The 21,539-nt window shown below is 43.3% G+C and overlaps 1 protein-coding gene and 1 long non-coding RNA gene across 10 annotated transcripts in view; one reads left to right on the top strand and one right to left on the bottom strand.

Annotated features, from left to right (window-relative positions):
- TCP11L2 (t-complex 11 like 2) overlaps nucleotides 1-4,002 on the bottom strand; it is a 41,549-nt gene extending 37,547 nt beyond the window's left edge. For 2 of the 6 annotated variants that reach the window (XM_070600370.1, XM_070600372.1), the window contains exon 1: nucleotides 56-222. The gene's annotated coding sequence lies outside the window, so the exon portion shown is untranslated. Of the gene's footprint in view, nucleotides 1-55; nucleotides 607-3,932 lie in introns of those variants that run through there. The other 4 variants (XM_008527013.2, XM_008527011.2, XM_008527010.2 and 1 more) reach the window with 4 other exon arrangements.
- Nucleotides 600-14,576, top strand: LOC103555460 (uncharacterized). 4 transcript variants are annotated; one of them, XR_011534765.1, is made up of 8 exons: nucleotides 627-997; nucleotides 1,668-2,130; nucleotides 2,560-2,675; nucleotides 7,051-7,212; nucleotides 8,688-8,786; nucleotides 9,692-9,755; nucleotides 12,796-12,901; nucleotides 13,746-14,576. It is a non-coding gene; the product is annotated as an uncharacterized lncRNA (long non-coding RNA). The 4 variants fall into 4 exon arrangements; XR_011534763.1 differs by lacking the exon at nucleotides 9,692-9,755; XR_011534766.1 differs by lacking the exons at nucleotides 1,668-2,130; nucleotides 2,560-2,675; nucleotides 9,692-9,755 and having other exon boundaries at nucleotides 600-844.
- The last annotated feature ends 6,963 nt before the right edge of the window (nucleotides 14,577-21,539 follow it).

Raw genomic sequence — 21,539 nt, 5'->3', positions numbered from 1 at the left:
GCCCAGGCCCATCACCTCAGAGCCGGCGACACGCTCCCCCGGGATGGATACGCACCGGGTCCCGCGCGGAGACAGGCGGAGGAGAAAGCGACTGAGCGAGCCCGGGTCGCGGGGTGGGGTAGGTGGGTCTCTGAGTGTCCCCTCACTGAGCACGGTGAAAACACCTCGAAAACTCACCAGTCCAACAACCCCCCGCCTCCCCGACCCCCCCACGCGGTATTTAAAGGGCCGGGAGAGACTCTAGGGAGGCAGCCACGGCGTGGCCATCACACAACCGGCGAGCGGGGGGAAGACGGCACAGGGGCCAGGGGAAATCCAGGGCACTTCGGGCTCTGACAGCAGAGCGGTGACAGATTTGACCTACTACAGAACATTTTCCCTCATGTTTAGATGAAAGAGGCCGAGGAGAGCTTGGATTGGAGGTGTTTGGGATGCGCGAGAGAGCGTTCCCCCCCGCGGGCTGCGAGTGGTGCGGTCCAGGGACTGCTAGGGGCGGGGAGAGAAGTGTTTACGGAACTGGGGCAGCCGTGCCGCCCGGAGCACCCGGCGTTGGAGGCGGGGCCTGCAGGGGCCCTAGGGGGCGGGGCCGAGTGGGGCGCGGAGGGCGGGGCGGAGCGGGGGCGCTGGGGGCGGGGCGAAGCCGTCGGCGGATCGGCTCGTGGAGCGCTGGACTGACCTCCCTAGGCTTCCGGGACGCCCCAGCGTGGACCATGCTGCAAGCTTCCGGCCGGCGGGGGGACGTTTTACTGCGGAACACCCCTCATCTAGACGGGGCGATCTAAATTGGGTGCCCACCATCACACCGTCCGCGCATACAGAGACAACCCAACCGACAACGTGGCAAGTATGTTCCCACGGACGTCGGCAACCTAGCGTGTCACGGACGTTTGTATCTGCACCTCCACGTAAACACGAATCCAGATTTGCATGTGGCTGGACGGGACGATTAGCTACTGGAGTTACCCCCACCCAGGCTCTCTGAAGACGTAAACTTGGTGTGCGTGCAAAAGATAACGCATCTTACTTCCTCTAGGGTTGTTGGCAGCACCTATCTCTGGGAGAAGTTTCGACATGAGTTAATGTAAATAAGCAGTCCCAGGATGGGCTCTGTGCGGTCAGGCCTACTGTTCAGCTCCTGTGGGCATGCTGCAGGGTGTAGAGAAACACCCTTCCCCCGACCGCGCACAGGGAAGCCATTGTATCTTCTGCCGGGTGTCAGGTGGTATTATTTGGGGGAGAGTTTCCTCCAGGAATGTAAGTGAATTTTGAATAGGTTTAAGTATTTCTATTTAGTGCTGAAATTATGTCTGGATTGTGGAGGTAGAATTGATTCTAGAAGAAAACCAGACAGGCAACATTTTAAAGGAGGCTGGAAAGCAACTTACCTAGATGGAATAATTCAGTGTTACAACATAGAGTCTTCTTGAGTTCAAACTCTGGCTCTGTCATTTACTACCCATGAGATGATAACTATCTCACTGGGTTATTGTGAGGATGAAATGGGATAAAGCATGTGAAATGCTTAGAGCTATACACAGTAAGCACTCAGTGTTAGTTATTGAAACTATTTGGTAAACTACTCTGAACAAACTTAGCTGGTGATCTGTATAAATTTTTATTTGTGTGTCCTTATGCCACTCTCTCCTCCTTTTTCCTAAAATGTACAGATCAAGAGATTGAAGAGAAAATGTGGTTGCCACCAAGATTCTTTCCTATGAACATGCCCGTGTTTATATCATTTGTTGGAATCAGCAGTCAGGATGAGAGAAGCCTCCAATTTCAATTCTTGCCAAATAATAACCGCCATACAACAACTGCCATCACCACCCTAAAAACTCCACAATAGCAAGATTAACCAAAAATATCCCCAAACTTCTGGACACTGTGACAATGACACATGGCAGCTTTGCTTCCTTTTTGAGCATTGTAGGAGCTTGTTAAGTACTGTTTTTATGCTATTATGTAACTTGGAGCAGATGAGCATGAGTCAGGAATTGTCCTGCCTACCTGGGTGACCAGCTACCTGACCCTAGGCATGGCACTTACATAAAGCCCAAATATGTAACTCTCAAAGCCACAAGGAAGCAGTTTTTGTCAAAGCAGATGAGTCAAGTTTCAGCTTGTGCTCTGGTGAGAACCTTGAGATGGAAGGGGGGTTGCGGGCGGGTAACATCAGAGACTCAAGCCAGAGACAGAAAATATCCTGGAAACACAATCTTCTGTTACTTCGACATTAAATAACTTGCTGTCTGGAGACCTTCTGGTCAATTACCTGACCAACTGCCCTTGGCCTGGCTTGTATATAAAAGCACTTTGAAAAAACATGGTGCTATAAAATATTAGACAGGTCACTTAAAAAAGGAACCTTGTATCACATTCTTGCTCAGAGAGCTCAGGCAATTAGCGTAAAGTCCTTCTTGCTCAAATTATGTTCATGACCTTCTGAAAACTGTGTCTGAAAAGGCAACCTCTTTAGTAAATAAAATAGTCAGCTTTTTATTTGAAAATGACGTTTTGTGACACCTAATTTTTCTAACCTTCCTTTTTTGAACCACCTAGGAAACTCCTGGTAATGAAGTCTGTTTTCCCCGTAAAATTAAGCAAGAGACTAAATTTGATTTGTTGCCTTTGGCAAATGACTATGGGCAGATCAAAATTTTGCTCAGTAAAGAAATGTAAGCACTTACTTTCTTTTTACACATCTTTAATCTGAGTTTTAAGTTACAATGAATCCTTGAAATAAATCAGAAAATGCAAAAATGTACTTTTAATATGGATTTGCAAGCTCTCAACCATTTGACTTTTTTAGTGTAGCTGCATCTTGTGCTGATCTAGCATAATGCAAATTCAGCTATACTACTCAGATAGGGCAAGGTGTGGGGAACACAACAGAATAATATACACCCTGGCAGTGATTTTGACCCCTATTCTTTCTCTGGGAGTGGGGAGCCCTCTCTTCTTGAGTTGCTCTCAGTTTCAGAGCTTCTCATTTTGTCCCAAGCTTCGTACCCAGGGCTGGCTTCATGGGTGTGCAACCTGTGCAGTTGCACGAGACCCTACACTTGGAAGAGCCCCACACTTGGTTTAATGTTCCGCTGCCACCATCTTGCAATTCTTAGCTTTTGAACAAGGGACCTTGCATTTTCATTTTGCACTGGGCCTTGCAAATTATGTAGCTGGTCCTGATCTCACCATCCAGAATACGTCTCGTGTTTAAAGGTACTTATTTTCCCTTAACCTGTCCCCACATGCAAATCAATTATTTTATCTAGTACTCAGATGAAGGAACATGTATCTGTTTCAATGCTGTAAGCAAAAACCTGAGTGTATCCCAGGTCTTATGGCCCACTTAAGGAAATTTCAAGGATGATTTTGAGTGCACATGATTTTGACCCTATGTTTTTTCTTTAGAATCTAATCCCTTACATAAGATGTGACTCCACTGTAAGTAGAAAAATTGATTAAATTGAGTCCCATCTCTTTTTCTCCCCCCGTCCATCTTAAGATGCTGGGAAGGGCTGAAAACAGGAAGAGGGGGCAGGCAATAGAAAGTAGAAGGAAGAAAATAATGTGGCTAACATAAACTAGATAATCGGTCACTGAACGTTCAAAATTTAACCAGACCTTCTTGTCAGATTTTGTCATTCTTTTTCTTTTTCTTTTGGTCTGGAAGATAAGGCAGCTCTAGATCATTGACCAGTTTTGACTGTTAATCAAAATGCTCATGCTTGATCAAGTTTCCAAAGCACCAAAACCAGTTTTTCCCTTGACTCCACTGAACTGAATTAGTATAAAATTGGAGGTTATTTCTCATTCTAGTTGCCTGTACCCTCATGCCTAGGACACAGCCCCAGACCCTAACCCCTTACATACTAAAAGGAAAAACATTGTTAGTATCCTGCCTTCACCCTCCTTGGGCCCTCTCCACTTACCTGGAAACCACTGTTGTCCCCTGGAAAGCAAAAGACAGAGTGAGGACCAGCAGTGAAGACAACTCTGGGCAGGAAGTAGGAGGGGCCAAGGAGAGTTGAGGCTCAGAGGAGCACCTATGGGAGGCCAAAGAGGTGATGGCTCAGAGCCCAGGCCAAGACAGTCACACTCCTTACCCCACCTCTGGGCCAGCAGGGAGTCATTTTCTAAATGCCTCCATAGTCCTGTTCAGGCTCGAGTGAACATTTAGGCCCTCACTTTAAAAGTCATTTCGAGTACCCAGTGGGGTGGGGGAAGAGCTTCTAAAATAAGAGGCAAAACTCAGAAGACACAAAGGAAAAGATTAAGAAATGTGACTCTTCAGATAGAGTGTTCAATATGAAAACATGAGTTTTAGAGCAATGATTATGTGGTGATACCATTTATGCTTGAAAGAGAATTTGCATTAGAGAGTGCATATGTGAATTCTGTATATATGAAATGCGTAGAAATGGACTACAAAGTTATCCTCCGAACTGTTTAAGAAGCAAGTAGAGAGATGTCCCTGATTTATTCTATATATATACAAATGGCTTATTTCTTTTACAGTAAGAATGTATTCATTCATATGTTACTAATGTAATTTCACGCTGCCATACAATGATACTGCTCTTATCATCGTATGTCCTCCTAAATATGCCTTAGTGGTGGGCTATTAACACTACCCAATAAATAACCTTCCTATTTCCTTTTTATTCATATTTTTAAAAGTCATGAGAGCAAGTGGAACGTTTCATATAAACTATAGAAAGGAATAGATTTGCGAAAGGCCCCTCACTGTGGTATGTCAACATTATGCTGGGTGGGAAAATACTAATCTTTACTTTTTAAGTTGTTCCCTTCAAGCCAATTCTTAGATAGTCAAAATACGTGGAATTTACTTTCATTTTAAAAACGTACTTTGCCCCAACCTGTGACCTCTAAAGTTTTCCTTCCTTTAATGATAAATTGGAAAGGTATTCTTTGCCGAAGTGGTATAGGACTTATATAATGCTACCACCTTTTGAGGATGAAAAATTGAGAGTCCTGACCATTCAGATGCATGTACGGTAGCTTTTAGCTGAGTTCCTGAGGGTCTGGTGAAAGGAATTATATTAGGGCACTGAGGGTTTATGAGTGACCAAACGGATGTTCAGTGACTCACTGAATTGGCAGGTCAAGAATAGAAACCAGAACCCATTTCATGGCTTCTCTTTCCACACACACATACGCGTAGTGTCACATGCAAAGTATTACCTTTTGGCATAATTATCTAATTTCCATAACAACATGTCAACAAGCATGCCAGCACTATATCAACTAAGTGCCCGAAGTATTTATAATTACATTCCATTACTCTAGAAGGGTGATTGGACCAGGAACTGGGGTGGCTATGCCTTCCAGAAAGCAAGGAGAATGGAATGCTGCCAAGTCTCCCAAAATATAAAGCTGTTTATGCTTCTCTCGTATATATATGAAGCAGTCAGAGCAAACAGGAGTTAAATTCTGCTACAAGGAAATCTGGAGTAAAGAGCAACAAGGTGTTTCTGGCTGATTCCTTGAGAAAGATTTCTGGGCATGACATTGTTCATATTACAAGTACACCTGCATGTACATAATCAGCAAATCCTGAAAACCTGTGTAGAACATAATTGTGTACAAGTGAATTTTAATGCTCAAGCCAAATTCTTTATTTCAAGGAAAGTTACTGTGATTATACTTGTAAATTAAAAAAATTTAAAAAAATTAAAATTTTTTTTAATTTACAAGTATATGTAGATCAAAGTTTTCAAAGAGAAAATCAATTAAGGTACAAACTAACTGTATATAAAGAACAAATGTGGTATCCTGGAAAGAGGGTGTGCCTTGGGTTCAGACAGACCAGAGGGCTCACAGCCAAGTTCTACCATATATTATATATATGCCCTTATCTTCACAGATGTAAAATGGGGATAATGATGTTGTGGGGGCCATTTGTCATTTTGATATGCAGCTTCCCAAATGGTAGTCCCATTATTACTGTTTACTGTAGAAGCCAAAGTAGAGAGTGATGTGGTAATTCCATTAATACTTTGCTACTGAAGGTGAAAGAGGGAAAGCCATTCTCTCTTGCCAGACCCTGACAGCTAGGCCGTAGGTGTGGGACCTAAGCATATCCTGTTAGATGCTGCCCACCACGAGCAGACAGGGATGATTCACGGAGCCTGCAGTGATGGTGTCCAATGCATGGCATCCTTAGCAGATCCCCCTGTGGCATGATCTTAGCTATGCATGGCTTCCTTTAGTTCTTTCCTGAGCCTGGTTCTTCAGCCTTCCTCTCAATTCCATGAGCTCCCCAAGACTATTCTGGCATGTCTATTCAAAGTATCTGTTATTGGCTGCTAAGAACCTTGAATAGAGTAAATACTTACCCCACAGTTTGTTGGAAAATTAAGAGGGATAATATATGTAAAGAGTTGAGCAGAGTGCCAGGTACATTGTATGGATCAATAAACTATAGCTACTATTATTATGCTCTTGTTATTTACCGATCTAATATTTACAATTTCAACTGGTCCTGAGCAACTTAAAGGTCTGTGATGTGGGATAATTTAAAATTCTGCCAAGGAACAAATTCGAATCCAACAAGTTGTTGGTACAGGAGCCATTTACTTAGCTAAGGAGCCTTACAAACCATTCAGTATTGACTTAGTGTCACTATGGCCATTCTCTACTCATCAGACCAGTAAGTCAGGACCCGTTCGGGAAACAAGAATCCATTCCATATAGTTCAATAGAAGGAATTCAATAGAGAGAAGAAATTATACGCAGGTGGGAAGAGCTAAAAGTCCTATTATGGGATGGTGACACAACTCAGATAATGGAATCAGTGGGAAGCTACATCCCTGGAGCTAAAAGAGCAAAGGGACCAAAGCAGAACCTGGGAGTCAGGACTGCCCTTAGGCCCTGAGACCATGGAACAAGGGACTGATGAATGGGAGGTAGAACCATAGAGGAGATAAGCCACTGCTGGAGAGTTTTCACAAGGAGTAGAAAGGGGAGGAGAAGGAGGGACAGGAGTGGGTTCTTCTCCCTTATTCCCATCCTCCTATCTCCCTCCAGGGCCTCATATCAGCCAACCTTGAAGCCAGTTGGCAGAGAGCCTGGGAAATGTTTCCAGGGATCAGTCCTGGAAGACAGAGCAGAGCAGGGGAAGGGAAGAGAAAGGACCTCCAAGCAAGCGGGGAAATAACCAGATAACCAGTACAGTGAATTTCACCAAGGGTAAGAAAGGATCATTTACATTTTAAAAAGTTTTATCTGATGGCGCTTTATTAGAATGACATTCTAGATTGATATTTGTTAGTTGGGGCATTCAGGAACTATCCCAAGAAAATGCCGTGGGTCTGCAATAATCCCTCATTCAACAATTATTCATTCATTAAATTAGCAACTACGGACTAAGTGCCTAGTATGACCTAGACATTTTGCCGGGTGCGGGAGATAAAAAAAAGTTAAATGAGACACAATTCCTTTTCATAAAGCTGCATTTTAGTAGGGGAGCCCTTCTTACCATTCTAGTACAGTGCTTGGCACTATGATGAATTCAGTAAATATTTATTTTATGAATACAAATGAGTAAAGAATATATCGGTTAAACACCTCACCTCCACCATTGTACTAAACATTGTTACCAAGGGGAAGAAAGGTGAATATGTGGACTATAAATGAACTTTTAATTATGAGAGGAGGGTGAAAGGGCTAACAAAAGTATTGCAATTGGAATATGATTCTCTGCTTTTACATATTCAACTTAATTTAAAGAAATATTTATTGAGTGCTTCTTAGGTGCTGGATATCAGTCGTTGCAAGGAAAATATCAATGAACAAAAAGCCGTGATCTTTCCCCTAATGGAATCACAGTCCAGTGAGAAGATAGGCCAAGAAACGGGCTATTTTACTATTCTGTGACAAATGCTAAGAGCACAGGTATAGAGCCAAAAGGGCAGATCTGGTTTCTAATCCCTGCTCTGTCACTTATGAGCTGAGTGATTTGGGGCAGGTTAATTCAGTTAAGCTCCAGTTTCGTCTGTAAGATGGGCTAGTAATACCTTCTTCTTAGTATTAAGCACATGAGATAATGTGTGTGTCTAATCATGTGCCTGACATAGTTGGTGCTCAATAATGTTAGCAATTATTGTGCAATTGTTGGATTTACTATTTACTATTGGTTCAGATATTTTACAGTTTTGTAAAGGTAGATATAAATTTACTGAAAACCGATAACAGCATGGAAGATTCTTGTCCATTACCAATACAAATGAAATTATTTCTGTTCCATAAAGATAACCCCAAAGGTTACTGTTTATTGCCCTGTAAAATATTAGCCGATTTTGTATCTAATCCAATAATCTTATTCTAAGATTTTTTTAAACGCCTGCTTTGTTTTGTTTTGTTTGAGCTTCAGTGCGTGGTTGTGTATCCTAGTTGTTAGTTCTCTATATGAGCTGCCGCCACAGTGTGACAACTGACAGACAGGTGGTGTGGTTCCACGACCAGCAAATGAACCCGGGCCAGGGAGAACGCTGAATCTTAACCACTAGACCACCGGGGCTGGCTCATAAATGCCTTTCTTGCTAGGATATATAAACCTCTGTTCCTCAAATGCTCCTTAAATCGCCTTTATCATTTTACTGGCTACCCCTTTAGTTAATAAAATGAATACCTTTTTTTAAACCTATGTATGTTCTATTTTACAGAATCATGTTGTTCAACTTCTTGCAAATTGAATCTTGATAAATAGAAGTCAATCCACGTTGTCATGGAGGAGGAGCATGTGATCTGGAGCTGAGGACCAGGTAGGGCTTCCAAGAGAAATTGGTATCTAAGCAGACATGGGTAAAAAATTTTCGAGGGACCTCAATAGATTAGATGTGAGCCCATGGATATGGTATTTGGGTTAAATTCATTGCAGAAAAAATACTGGAGATGTTAGCTGAACTGACTTGGAAGAAATTCAGCACTGCTTAGCCAAAAATCTGGATTGGTTTAAACTATTTCAGTGGTGCTTTTATAATTCTCAAAAATGACAGTAAATGGCTCACTTTGGTATATGCAAACTGTGGGAGATTCATTATTCCTATTAAATGAGGTGAGGAATTCACTGCAGTTCCTAGATCTAGGGTGACAGTCCTGAGAGATTTCCTCAGGGGCCCAGAACTGGAACATAAACTTGGTGAAGAGGGCACTGCAATGAGTGGGTTTCAGCCCACAGGTGTGTTTTGTTGGAATTTGCATGCTGCAGACCCCGTGTCTCTTGCACGTGGCCTATGGCATTCATTTACATGATTCACCTGGCCCTTTTGGCATTTGCGTTATCTCCATGAAGGAAACAAGGGCCCTTACCATTATTTTCATCTATAAGATCTGCTAAGCATGACTAGATAGAAAAACAGACGTCAGGCGAGCTTTGAAAACGTGTATCACACATACCATGTAATGATGTGATTACATGAAAGTCACTCATTTTAGACTACTAGTTCCTGGGGATTAAGGACTGTATCCAATTCATAACTATCAAGACAAGCGGTTTGATTGTCCAAGGACTGCACCCGGAGGCTCATCTCAGGTTGCCTGTGAGCCCACTGGGATTTGGGGGGTTCTTCTCCACCAGCAGTGGAGGTTGTGCCCAAATTCAACTTTTCATGAGTGCCTCAGCTCTCCAGGCTGGGCCACTAGTGTTTACTGTTGCTCTCTTCGACAGCTGCCTCCTACTAGCAGACTGCCTGGTGGCCGTGGTGAAGACCACCATGTTTCTTCCAGGCAAGGTCATTCTCATGCTTGCTCTGAAAAAGGGGGGAATACCAGGGGTGGGGGTTTGTCTTCTGCAGCACATTTCTGAAGCATGTTGGGCTGTGTCCTCACCCAAGTGTACCTCTCTGTATATGCCAAGAGAACAGGAGGCACTTCTGCCTGTGCATTGAAGCCTGCACTAAGCGATGCTTGCTGTTGTTTGCCCCAAACCCTTGTCAGACAATAACCCTCCATACCCATCTTTAAATTAATCTATATTCTTTCACACAGTGCCTGTCACATAGTAGGTACTCAATATTGTGCATGCTGATCCATAAGACGACCTTACAGGCAAAACTTCTAAATATTGGTTGGGAGGGCAGAAAGCTAGTTGGTAGGGAAATCACTGATGTGGAGGAAAATTAACCCTGACAAACTTTAAATTAAACTTTCTTTTCTTCCTTTTGCTTTGCTTGAAAACCAGGAAATATACAAGGTAGTCAGAGAGATCAGAAAGCTAATTGTGAAAATTAAGAGGGAAATTTATTCCCTTATCTCTGTCCCTTTTAAGAAGATCTGAAGCTACATGGGAGCTAACTGCAGAGGCTCTTGTGGAAAAGCTAGATGGATTTTTCTGGAGCTAGGAAAAGCTGAAACAAACTCCAGTTAAAGTAAAGATCGGTTAGGATTTCCCAGAACTTTGTGAACACCAGTGTTTAAGCAGTGGTTCAAACAATATAATTATTTATAAAGACACATGATCTAAGCATTTCCTTTGGGAGTTAGTAGCAGGGGTTGAAGAAACTAGCATAATTGAAATTAGCATAAAAGGCGGTGGATTTATTAAAATAAACCTGGATTTGAATTGAAGCCTTACCACCTGTTAGCCTTACCACAGTTAGATATGAACATGTAACTGAGTTCTGGCCCGTGGAATGAGGGGGAGTGATGGGTGCCACTTTCCAGACTGGCCCTTAAACACCCTTCTCCCCATCCGTGGACTGTGTGCAGATAATGTAGAGGCCCGAGAAGCCAGAAATCATGAGACAGAAGGAACTAGGGTCCCTGGCTGCCTGCTGGCCAGGAATACCCATTTGAACTGAGCGAGAGCGAGAAGTAAGCCGTTACTTATTTTTTTTACTTTATTCTTTTTTGGTGAGGAAGAGTCACCCTGAGCTCACATCTGTGCCGTTCTTCCTCTGTTTTGTATGTGGGATGCCGCCACAGCATGGCTGATGAGTGGAGTAGGTTCATGCCTGGGATCTGAACCTGTGAACCCCGGGCCCCTGAAGCAGAGCATGAGGACATTTAACCACTTGGCCACTGGGCCGGCCCCAAAGCTGTTATTTAGATTTGGGGCAGTTGGCTTCACCCTCATTTTATATATATATATATATATATAAAATATAATTATATAACTATATACTTTCATTTATTATATATAATACATAAAATACATATATAATATATTCATTTGTAATGTATCATATATAATAAATATATAATCAACTACAGTATGTACCTTCATTTATTATATATGATATATAATTATATATCATATATAATAACATAACATATATAGCATATATAATATGTAATAAATATATAACATGCTTATATTGAGCCATTACCATGTGTCAAGCACTATCCTAGGCACTAGAGATACAAGATAGTCAAGGGCCCAGGCCTCAGGGAGCTTACAATTTAGGAGGGAAGACAGATAATAATTCGCAAATATATACCATGATTTTAGGTAGCAATAAGCGCTATGGAAAAAATAATGCCCAGAAAGGGGACTGAATGTGATGGGGGGAGGTGGATGGAAGAATGGTCAAGGAAGGCTTCTCAGGGGCTCAGCCAGTTGTTAAATGAGCGACTCTCACCGCTAACTTCTATGCACTGCTTCATAACGCATAAAAAGACTGAGGCTGAGACTCTGCAGTCTACGTGTCTCCCTTGCTAGGGGCTTCTCGTTAAGTCTCATAATTGGGGACTGGGGGTGTGCACTAGAAGGAAGGAGACTGTGAGGCTGGAGAGAAAAGAGGACATTGCTCCTCAGCAATGGCCCATTGCCTTGGCAGCCTTCAGCCTTTTTTCCCTTGGGCATTCCCACGACCAATCTCATGATGTCCCTCAATGGGTGCCCCGGCAGCCAGCCAGCCCCTCATCTGAAGTCTAGGTCTCAGCTCTGTGGGCAAAGTCAATAGGCTTGAGGTCCTGTGGGAATGCAGATTCAGTGGAACTGGGACACCAGAGGAAGAAGAAAGATAGGAAGTAGTGATCTAAGAATGGGCTGCTTGATTTTATACTTTGGAGATGGTACCCTTATTGTCAAGGACCCAGGCTAGGGCAATGCTGCCTGATAGAGCTTTCAGCAACGATGGAAACACTCTATAATCTCAATATACTCAAGTCACATGTGACTATGAGGAACTTAAAATGTGGCTAGTGCCACTGAGGAACACAGTGTTGAATTTTATTTCATTTTAATTCATTTAAATTTAAATAGCCAGGTTCTGATGGGATAGATTCACACAAAGAGAGAGAATTGCAAGACAGTATGATTTTAAAAGCACCCAGGGTGCTAAGGGAGCATAGAAGAGGTGCATTTAGGCTAATTTGAGAATTATGGGGGAGCCTCCCGGAAAACCTCCATGTTCCCAAATCCAGTGGTGAATCCTCAGTCCTCAACCTGCTTGATCTCTGTATGGTGTACATCACAGTTTGAACGCTCTCCATCTTCAAACACGTTCTCTGCTTTGTTTCTGTGCATCAGACTCTCCTACTTCTCTGACCATTCCTTCTCAGTCTTCGCAGGTTCTTCTTCCCCTGATGAGCCCTTTGGATGATGGCGTTCCTGGAGGGTATGACTTGTCCCTCTTTTGTTCTCAGTCTGCCCACATCTCCTCAGCAGATGCCCTCGTCCCCCTCCATGACTCCTATAACTATTTGTGTACTAGCCTCTTCAAATCTAAACCTTTCTACCTTTGAGTGGATGAGGAGCTGAGAGTCACAAAACTGGTTTTAATCGTCTCATTTGCAAGTCGTATATAAGTAGTCTGACATCTCTCTTAGGAGCCTGGGAGTGTTGTCACTCACTTTCTTGGGATCTCAGATGATACCATTGCTGTCTCATTTATATATCCTGTTACATCTGTTCCTTCCACTGGACCTTATGCAGGTAAGGGCTGCATTAGTTTTCTTCACGATTGTCTCTCCAGTGCCTCGTGCAGCATTTGGTGCATTATTTGCTTCCTTTTGTAGATGAATGAATGAGTGAATGAGCTGCCCTAAAGCTGAGTCCTGAGGGATGAGTTAGCTAGAAGAAGAATGGGAGTGTTCTGGGTAAAGGGATGGCATGACAGAAGTCACAGAGGTGAGAGCAGTGTGTACCTGGCGGGGAAAAGCTGGATTTCAAGAGCAAGAGCAAATAGCTACCTTCCACATTATTTAGTTGATTTCTCTTTATACAATACTCACTAATCTACTTTTTCTTTATCCTATGGAAAATGAGGGAAAAAAGAGAAGACCAGCTTTTGGTCTTATATTTAGGTCCTGAAGCAATGGCTTTGTATCTAGTGGTGGAGCTCAGATATTCCTGCCCATCATATTTCTTTCCAGTTTTCCATGTTTTCCTGTATTTCCCAAGGAGGTGAGAGAGCTCCAGAGAGATCAGTGTCTCTGCTTCCATACCACCTTCCTCAAGGCCTCATATTTTGTATTCCTCCTCCTTCACTGACAATCAGGTTTCAAGGAAATACGAAGTTGTCCTCACAAAAATGTCAGAGAACAATTTTGTGAAATGGCATCATGCCATGCCCCTACTCAAAAACCATCAGTGGTTTCCCATTACCCCCAAGTAAAAATCCAAACTTCTTAACATAGATTTCAAGGACTTCATTGATTGGGCAGCAACCAAGCCTTTCTGCCATATCTCTCGCCAAACTTTCTGTAGTTACTACAGCTGTGTAACAAATTAGTCCCAAAATTTAGTGGCATAAAACAACCTTTTATTATGCTCACAGATTCTAGGGTGTCAGGAATTTGAACAGGACTCAGAAGGGAAGGCTCATCTCTCTCCACTATGTCTGGGACCTCAGCTAGAAGACGTGAAGGCAGAGGATGAGCGTCATCGGCAGTTTGCACACTTGCCTGTCTGGCAGTTGATGCTGCGAAGATTCAAATAACTGGGGTCCTGGGGCCTCTCTCTGTGCCCTTTCCCTGTGGTCTCTCCAGACTGGTGACTTCAGCGTAACTGGACTTCTCCCATGTGGGTTGCCAATAATATGTCCTGAGAGAGAGAGAGAGAGAAAGAGAGAAAGAGAGAGAGAAAGAGAGAGGGAGGCGAGCCAGCTGGATACGGTATCACTGTATCACCTGTTCTAACCTGGCTTTGGAAGTCCCACAATCTCACTTCCACCACATTCTATTAGTTAGAAGCCCGTCATGAGGGCCGGCCCATATTCAAATGGAGGGGTATTAGACCCACCTTTTGTGGGAGGAGCTTCAAAGAATTTTAAGACATGTTTTAAAACTACCACAATCCCCACTTATGCTTTAGGGGCACCAAATCACCCATCGATCCTTGAATTTGTGGCCATGCTCTTACTTAAACACTACCCTTTTGTTGCAGTGCCATTGGTACCACAAGTTTACCTCCTAAATTTCTACTCACCATTTATGATTCAGCTTAGATGCCATCTGCATTGTAATCTTCTACAGCCTTACCTTTGGAAGTGATCACACCTTCTCTGTTCTGCCCAGGGCCCTATTTCAATTTTCCTTAGGCGACCTGAATACGTATTTGTTAAATGGATAAACAAAATAGCATAATAAAACGCCAAATGAGAAAGTGACTATAAGTGATATGTACAACATCTTTTTGAGTTTGCTTCTGTTTGTGTTTATTTTCCCCTCTGGATTTTTAGTGTCTTGAAGGCAGGGAATGAGTTTGACCTACCCTTGTAGCCACCTCCCACCCCTGCTTCCACCTCCAGCTCTCCCAGCAGTGCTTTGGCCAGAGTAGGCTTTCAAAGAACGTTCGTTAGATGAACGAGCCTGCCTGCCTCCCCCAAAACACGCACACATGCGCGCGCACACACACGCACACACACACACGTGTGCATATTTTGCTAATTTGCTCCTTTTCTATTAACCAGGTAATATTTGGTTTGAGGCACATTCGAGCAGTTGGAAGAGATCATCTCCAAATGCTGAAAGAGCATGAAATGCTCTTAATCCACCAGACGCCATAGGTCAGAGTGAATGGTATTTGTCTTGGCTACCCTCCAACCAACAACCACTTTCCTGGAGAAGGCCCATGCTGTTGTTCCAAACAGACAAGTGTCACCCTTCAGCCCATCCTTTCGAGCCCCTTCTTTCCCTGACTTTCTCTTCTCCAAAGGCAGAACTTTCTGGGCCACAGCAAACGGATTACCTAAGATCATTCTACTCATAGTAAATATCAGTGCTAAAACAAACAAACAAAAAACAACTCACTGTTGAGCAGTTTCCGATTTATAAATAAGAGATGTTCCGAAAATTTTCAGGGGATACTTTGCAAGCCTACCTCGTTGCACACATGAACCTAAAGTTCCTCAGGTGACTCACAAAACACTCTTCTGGCAATAATATCTCAAAATACTGATTAGTTGCCATGAAAAAAATGATACAATGCTAGTAAATAAACAGAACTGAAAAAAAAAAGTGGGCATAGTTTTTGAAACAACTCCAGCAGGCTGATGTTTGAGGGAAAAGCTCATTTAAGGAAAGAAAAAATGAGAATGTGGTTGCAGAATTTGGGGACACATACACTAAAGACTTTTTGACCCTCTGCAGGAATTTGAAGATTGACTTACCTGGTTCATTTTTATATCTAACTCTGATTCCCAACGCATGCTTTTTTTTCCCCGAGGTATAACCCCAAAGTGCCAGCCCTCCCAAGCTTATGAGTAGAAAAGGAAGTCACATTTCCTTTCTGTACTCAAACGGTGATCGCATAGGTGCCGACTAGCTGTGTTGCTGGAAACGTATCTCCTGGTTTTTTTTTTTTTTTTTTTTTGAGGAAGATTAGCCCTGAGCTAACTGCCGCCAATCCTCCTCTTTTTGCTGAGGAAGACAGGCCCTGAGCTAACATCTGTGCCATCTTCCTCTACTTTATATGGGGGATGCCTATCACAGCATAGCTTGCCAAGCGGTGCCATGTCCATACCTGGGATCCGAACTGGCGAACCCCAGACTGCCAAAGCGGAACGTGCGCACTTAACCGCTGCACCACCAGGCCGGCCCCATGGAAATGTATTTCCTTTAAAGCATCCTCCAGTTACTCCTGAGCAGCCACATGTGCCTCCCACTTCCAAACACTGCAGAGCATCAGCCCTGCTTGTCCCCTCTGACTCAGATTCCTTGTGTGTCCAGGCCCCCTGCTTAAGTGATGCTTGGACACCTCTGCCACTATAAGCCATAGGTCAGTCAAGGTCCATGCCAAATGGCAACCTCTGGATGCTTCCAAACCTTCCAGACCTTGTGCTGGGCTCAGTGCAGAGGTGGGAGCTGAGCCCCCTCCCTGGCCCTGAACACACTCTCAGTTGCTCATGCTTGGAATCGAGATCTTTCTCTATCAGTTCCATCACAGTGTGGCCTCCTGGAGACACTTCTGTCGGTGTACAGACCAAGACCTTTACCACTCATCAGATTATTAATCAGACTTGACTCTTTATATTTTTTCTTCAGTGGACTGGAAAGAGAAGATGGCAGCCAAGATCTCCTAAAGATATTATAAGACCCAGAAGAGGAGTGGCAAGGAAGAAGAGGCTTTAAAAGGATGTGTATCTTTGTGTGAATGTCCTATCTTGGCCATGGAGTGAGGTAGAGTCAGGCAAGTTACCATTAATTCATGCAGCAAATTTTTATTGAGCACCTACTGTGTGCCAGACACTGTTTGTATCCGGGGAGCCAAGCAGTGAACAAAGCAGGCAAAGTCCATGTCCTCAAGGAGCTCACATTTTAGGAGGGGAAGGCAGGCAGCACAGAAATAAATAAACAGATCCACATGAGAATTTCAGGTATGACAAGTGCTATGATGAAATATAAAGCTGGGTAAGGAAATAGACAGGCGGGGCGTGCTATTTTAGGGAGCCTGGTCAGGCAAGGCCTTAATGCTAAAGTTGAGCAGGAATATGAAGGAAGCATGGGCATAAGCCTGCAGGTGTCTGGGTAAAGAATGTTCTAGGGAGCAGGAATAGCAAGTGCAAAGGGCCTCAGGTGGAAGCACGCTGGCACACTTAAGGAACAGCCAGGGAGCAAGTGTGGCTGGAGTGTGGTGGGGAAGAGGGAGGGGGTGGGACATGAGATTGGAGGTCACCTGGGCCAGATCACACAGGCCAGAAAATGATGAGAAGCGACTGGAGAGAAGTGACAGGAAGATGTTTTGAAAGAATCCCCCTGGCTGCTGTGAAGATAACAGAAGAAAAAGAAGGAAGCAGGGAGACCCCTTGGGAGGCTCTGGCAGCAATTCAAGCTGGAGATGGTGCTGGTTGTCCTGAGGTGGTGCGGGTGGCCTCATCCCTGTGGAAAGAGCATGCCTGTGAATAGCAGTGGGGTGTGCCCCTCTTGAATCCTGTCCTGGGGACATACCGGGAGGTACAGCTTTCTGTCTCCCGTGTCTGACAGTGAGAAGGAGATCACCTGGTATGGATACACTTGAATGCTAAATGAGGAAGAACACAGTGCCATCAAAGGCCGTCAGGAACATCCCCAAATGCAACCTGAGGCTCTGGTGTCTCCTTGCAGTTAATGTTTCCTTGCCAAGGGAACAAATGGGACTAGTGAATGACAACCATTGCTCTTAAGGAAGGCACGCCAGGACGACTGCCTCGGTTTAGTTTGGATGCTTTCAGCTTTGAGGAACAAAATCCAATTCTAACTGGCTTAACCAGTGAGCAAATCATCTCCCACAACAGGTCTGGGGGTATTTAGTTTGCTCCCGCATTCTGATACACATATCTTTATACACAGAACCCCCTGACCTGCTCCGCTCTCTCTTTTCTCCCTTCTAGCATGCAAGGAAATGTGCTGACTTATCATGCTTATTACTATTGTCTTTCTTCTTCCATGAGAATGAAGCTCCATGAGGGCAGGCACCATTGTTTTGTTCACTTATGTATCCTAAGTGTCTACAGCAGTGCCTGGAACAGTGTAGGCACTTAATAAATATTTGTTGAACGAATGAGCAAAAGGATGAGATATTTTCCTTCAGATCCCAAATGAAACAAAGGAAGGTCATGATGGTCCCACAATTTCTCTCCTGGAGAAGTAAGAAAAAGTCAGGAAACTCCATTTGCAGGAACAGTTTCCTTGTGGTCTCCAAAGGGACAAGGTGTAAGCTACAAACCAAACCCGAAAATTCATTCAGCAAACAGACTGTTGTTTGTTCTCCAACCAGTGAATGAGGAATGCCAGGTTGAAGATAGTTCAAATAGTCTTCAGCCTTCACCAAGCGGTGGATATCACTGGACAATGTATTTGAGAAAGATTAAAAAGCGGATAGTCCCTTTGAGAGGTCTCAGCATCTCGACTTTGTGTCTTGACCAACAGCACCCTAACTTTGGCAGGCCCTACACGCATGAGAAAAAGAAGAAGCAGTCGGCACCATTCCCTTGGGACTGCAGTTCATTTTATTTCAGTGTCTGCTTATTAGGCCTCACTTTCCTATTTTTTGGGTACCGTGGAAGATTCTGGGAGACAACAATGACCAAGTTTAGTGAGGGAGCTAATTCAGTGCAGGAGACAAACATATAGACAGGTAATTATAATCAAATGTTATAGGTGTGGTATTGGATGTATATGCCAGGCATGGGTAGAAAGAAGTGATTAACTCCATGTGGGAGGGAACAGATAAGACTGCAGAGAAGTGGGGACTCTTAAGTAGGGTTTTGAAGGCTGAGTAGGAGTTTACCAGGCCAACATGGAATCGGAGAGGGCAGACTGACACTCCAGGGAGAACAACTGGCAGGTACAAAGATATGGATGTATGAAGCAGTGCTATGTGTTTAGAGAAACACAATTGGTTATGGACTGAACTACAAAGGAGGGAAGTTACCAAAATTGAGACTGGAGAGCTGGGGAAGGACCAGAGTATTAATACTTTGTATGCTCTGATAAGGGGCTTGAGGTTTATTTTAGATGGTGAGTTTTCATGAGGAGAGTGAGAAGATCAGATTTGTGTTTAGAAAGTTCTCTCTGGCATCCAGGGGCCAGATGGTTGAGAAGGGCTGGCAGAAGTCAGGGAGACTCACTTGTGTGGAAAAAATAATCAAGGTTGGCAGTTTCCTACACTGCCCACCAGGTGGAGCAAGTAGGCCAGAACAGCCTGGTTGCTGGCTGGGGGGTAAGGAGAGAGGATACAACCAGAGAAAGTACCAGCAACGGGCTGTTTGCGTGAGCAGGAGGCTCCTAAGTCAGGTGCTCATAACTCTGGAAATAACTGTATTGATTAAAAAAATTCTCCAGCAAAAAGTGGAAGTCACCTAAATGTCCACAAAAAGAGGACACATTAAATATCACAAAACATTCACCTACTGGATGACAAGGAAGCCATTTAAAGGAATGAGGTAGCTTTGTGTGTTCCTGCATGAAAAAATGTCCGAATGGAAAGCGTAAGTTGTAGAAGAGTGTATAATATGACCTCTGTTGTGCAAATGTCTAGAAAGATGATCATAAAATTATATCAGTGAGAGTTTCAACAGGGGATTTTGGGGCCATTGACTTTGTGTGTGTGTGTGTGTCTAACAGTTTTATTGAGATAAGTTGGCATACAATAAACACACATATTTAAAATGTACAGTTTCGTAAGTTTTGACATACGCACACACCTATGAAACCATCACCACGATCGCAATAGTGAATATTTCCATCACCCTCAAAAGTTTCCTCGCATTCCTTTTTAACCCCTCCCTAGCATCCTTTCCTGTCCCCTGTCCCCAGGCAACCACTGATCTGCTTTCTGTCACGAAAGGTTTGTATCTTTCAGAAATTTACATAAACAGAATCATACAATATGTCTTATTTTTGGTCTTGATTCTTCCATTTAGCAAAATTAATTTGAGATTCATCCACGTTGTTAAGTGTATCAATAAGTAATTCCTTTTAATTGCTGAATAGCATTCCATTGGGTGGGTGTATCACAATTTGCTTATCGTTCATCTGCTGATGGACGTTTGGATTGTTAACAGTTTCTGGCTGTTACAAATAAAGCTGCTAGGAGCACTTGTGGACCAGTCTTTGTGTTTGCATGCGCTTTCGTTTCTCTTGTGTAAATACCAAGGAGGGGAATGGCCAGCTCACATGGTAGTTGCATGTTTAACTTTTTAAGAAACTGCAAAATTGGTTTCCAAAGTGGCTGTACCAGTTTACGTCCCACCAGCACTGTGTGAACGTGCCAGTTTCTCTACATCCTTGCCAGTATCCGGCACGATCAGACGTTTTAATTTTAGCTCTTCTTATGGTTGATTTAAATGATCATTTCTTTAATGACTAATGATGTACATTTTTAATATACTTATTTGCCCCCCTGTAGATCTCCTTTGGTCAGGTGTCTATTCAAATTTTTGTGGTCTATTGACACTTATATTTCACTTTGTATTTCATAGCGCTTTAAATTTACAATGATCATATATCTCTTTTATAATTAAAAAGCTAATTTAAAGTATCTCAACCCAGAATACAACAATAATTACAGTTTGTACTTTAACCTTAATGGTAATATTGTAACTACGGGCCCTCCAGGACCGGTTCAACCGACTCTATCTTATCAGCAGGGTAATGAAGAGCTGTCTTTCAGGAACTGAGACCCCTTGTCCAGTTCAGGCTCGTTGAATCATCAACCCATCAATTGGACCCGTGCAAATGCTCCATAAGTGACCTTTTCGATGTCAAAGAGCTAAAAGCCCCACCTTCAGATCATGGTAACGCCACCATTTTGTGAACATGCATCTTATGAAGAGGCATGAAGCTTGACTATGCTTGCGCAGATCATTAATGACCTCACTTTTCCTACCTCCAACCATCTACCTCCACACTTCAGACCACCCCCACCTTTCATCCCATAAATTGTGCCCCAAGCCCTGGATTGGGAAGACAGATCTGAGGGCACATGCCCCCTGTCTCCTTGCAGATTGATCTCACAAAATAAAGCTACATTTCTTTTCCCAAAAGCTGATGCTGTAATGATTGGCTTTTTGTTTTTGTTTTTGTTTTTTTGCTGAGGAAAATTATCCCTGAGCTAACATCTGTGCCAATCTTCCTCTACTTTATATGTGGGTCACCACTACAGTGTGGCTGACAAGTGGTGTAGGTCAGCACCTGGGATCCAAACCTGAGAACCTGGGTCACCAAAGTGGAATGTGCCATACTTAACCACTACGCCATGGGGCTGGCCCCCAAAATTGGCTTTTTTTATGTGCGTCAGGCAAGACAATCCCAATTTTGTGCAGTAACAGCATAGTATGCTGGGGTGAAGGCAAATCCCCATTATATCCTTAAAAGATAATATATTTGGTGCCCAGTCTCAAATTACTAGGAAGAGACCTCAAAACCAATATGATTTTTATTTCCATAGATTATGGCTTTTGAGAGATACCATGAGTTTAGACTCAAGTGAACCTGGCTTCAAACTGCACTTCTTCCACTGATCAGCCATGTGATCATGGGCAAATTCTCAGAGCTTCGATTTTCTTTCTTTAGAAAAATCTGACGTATCGTTTCCCTCACAGGTTCATTTGGAGGATTAAGTTTGATACTATATTATATTTAGCATGACT

This window comes from Equus przewalskii, chromosome 29, assembly GCF_037783145.1.
Source record: "Equus przewalskii isolate Varuska chromosome 29, EquPr2, whole genome shotgun sequence".
NCBI lineage: Eukaryota > Metazoa > Chordata > Mammalia > Perissodactyla > Equidae > Equus > Equus przewalskii.
The sequence above is the reverse complement of the archived record's forward strand: the minus strand, read 5'-3'. Positions and strand labels throughout refer to the sequence as shown.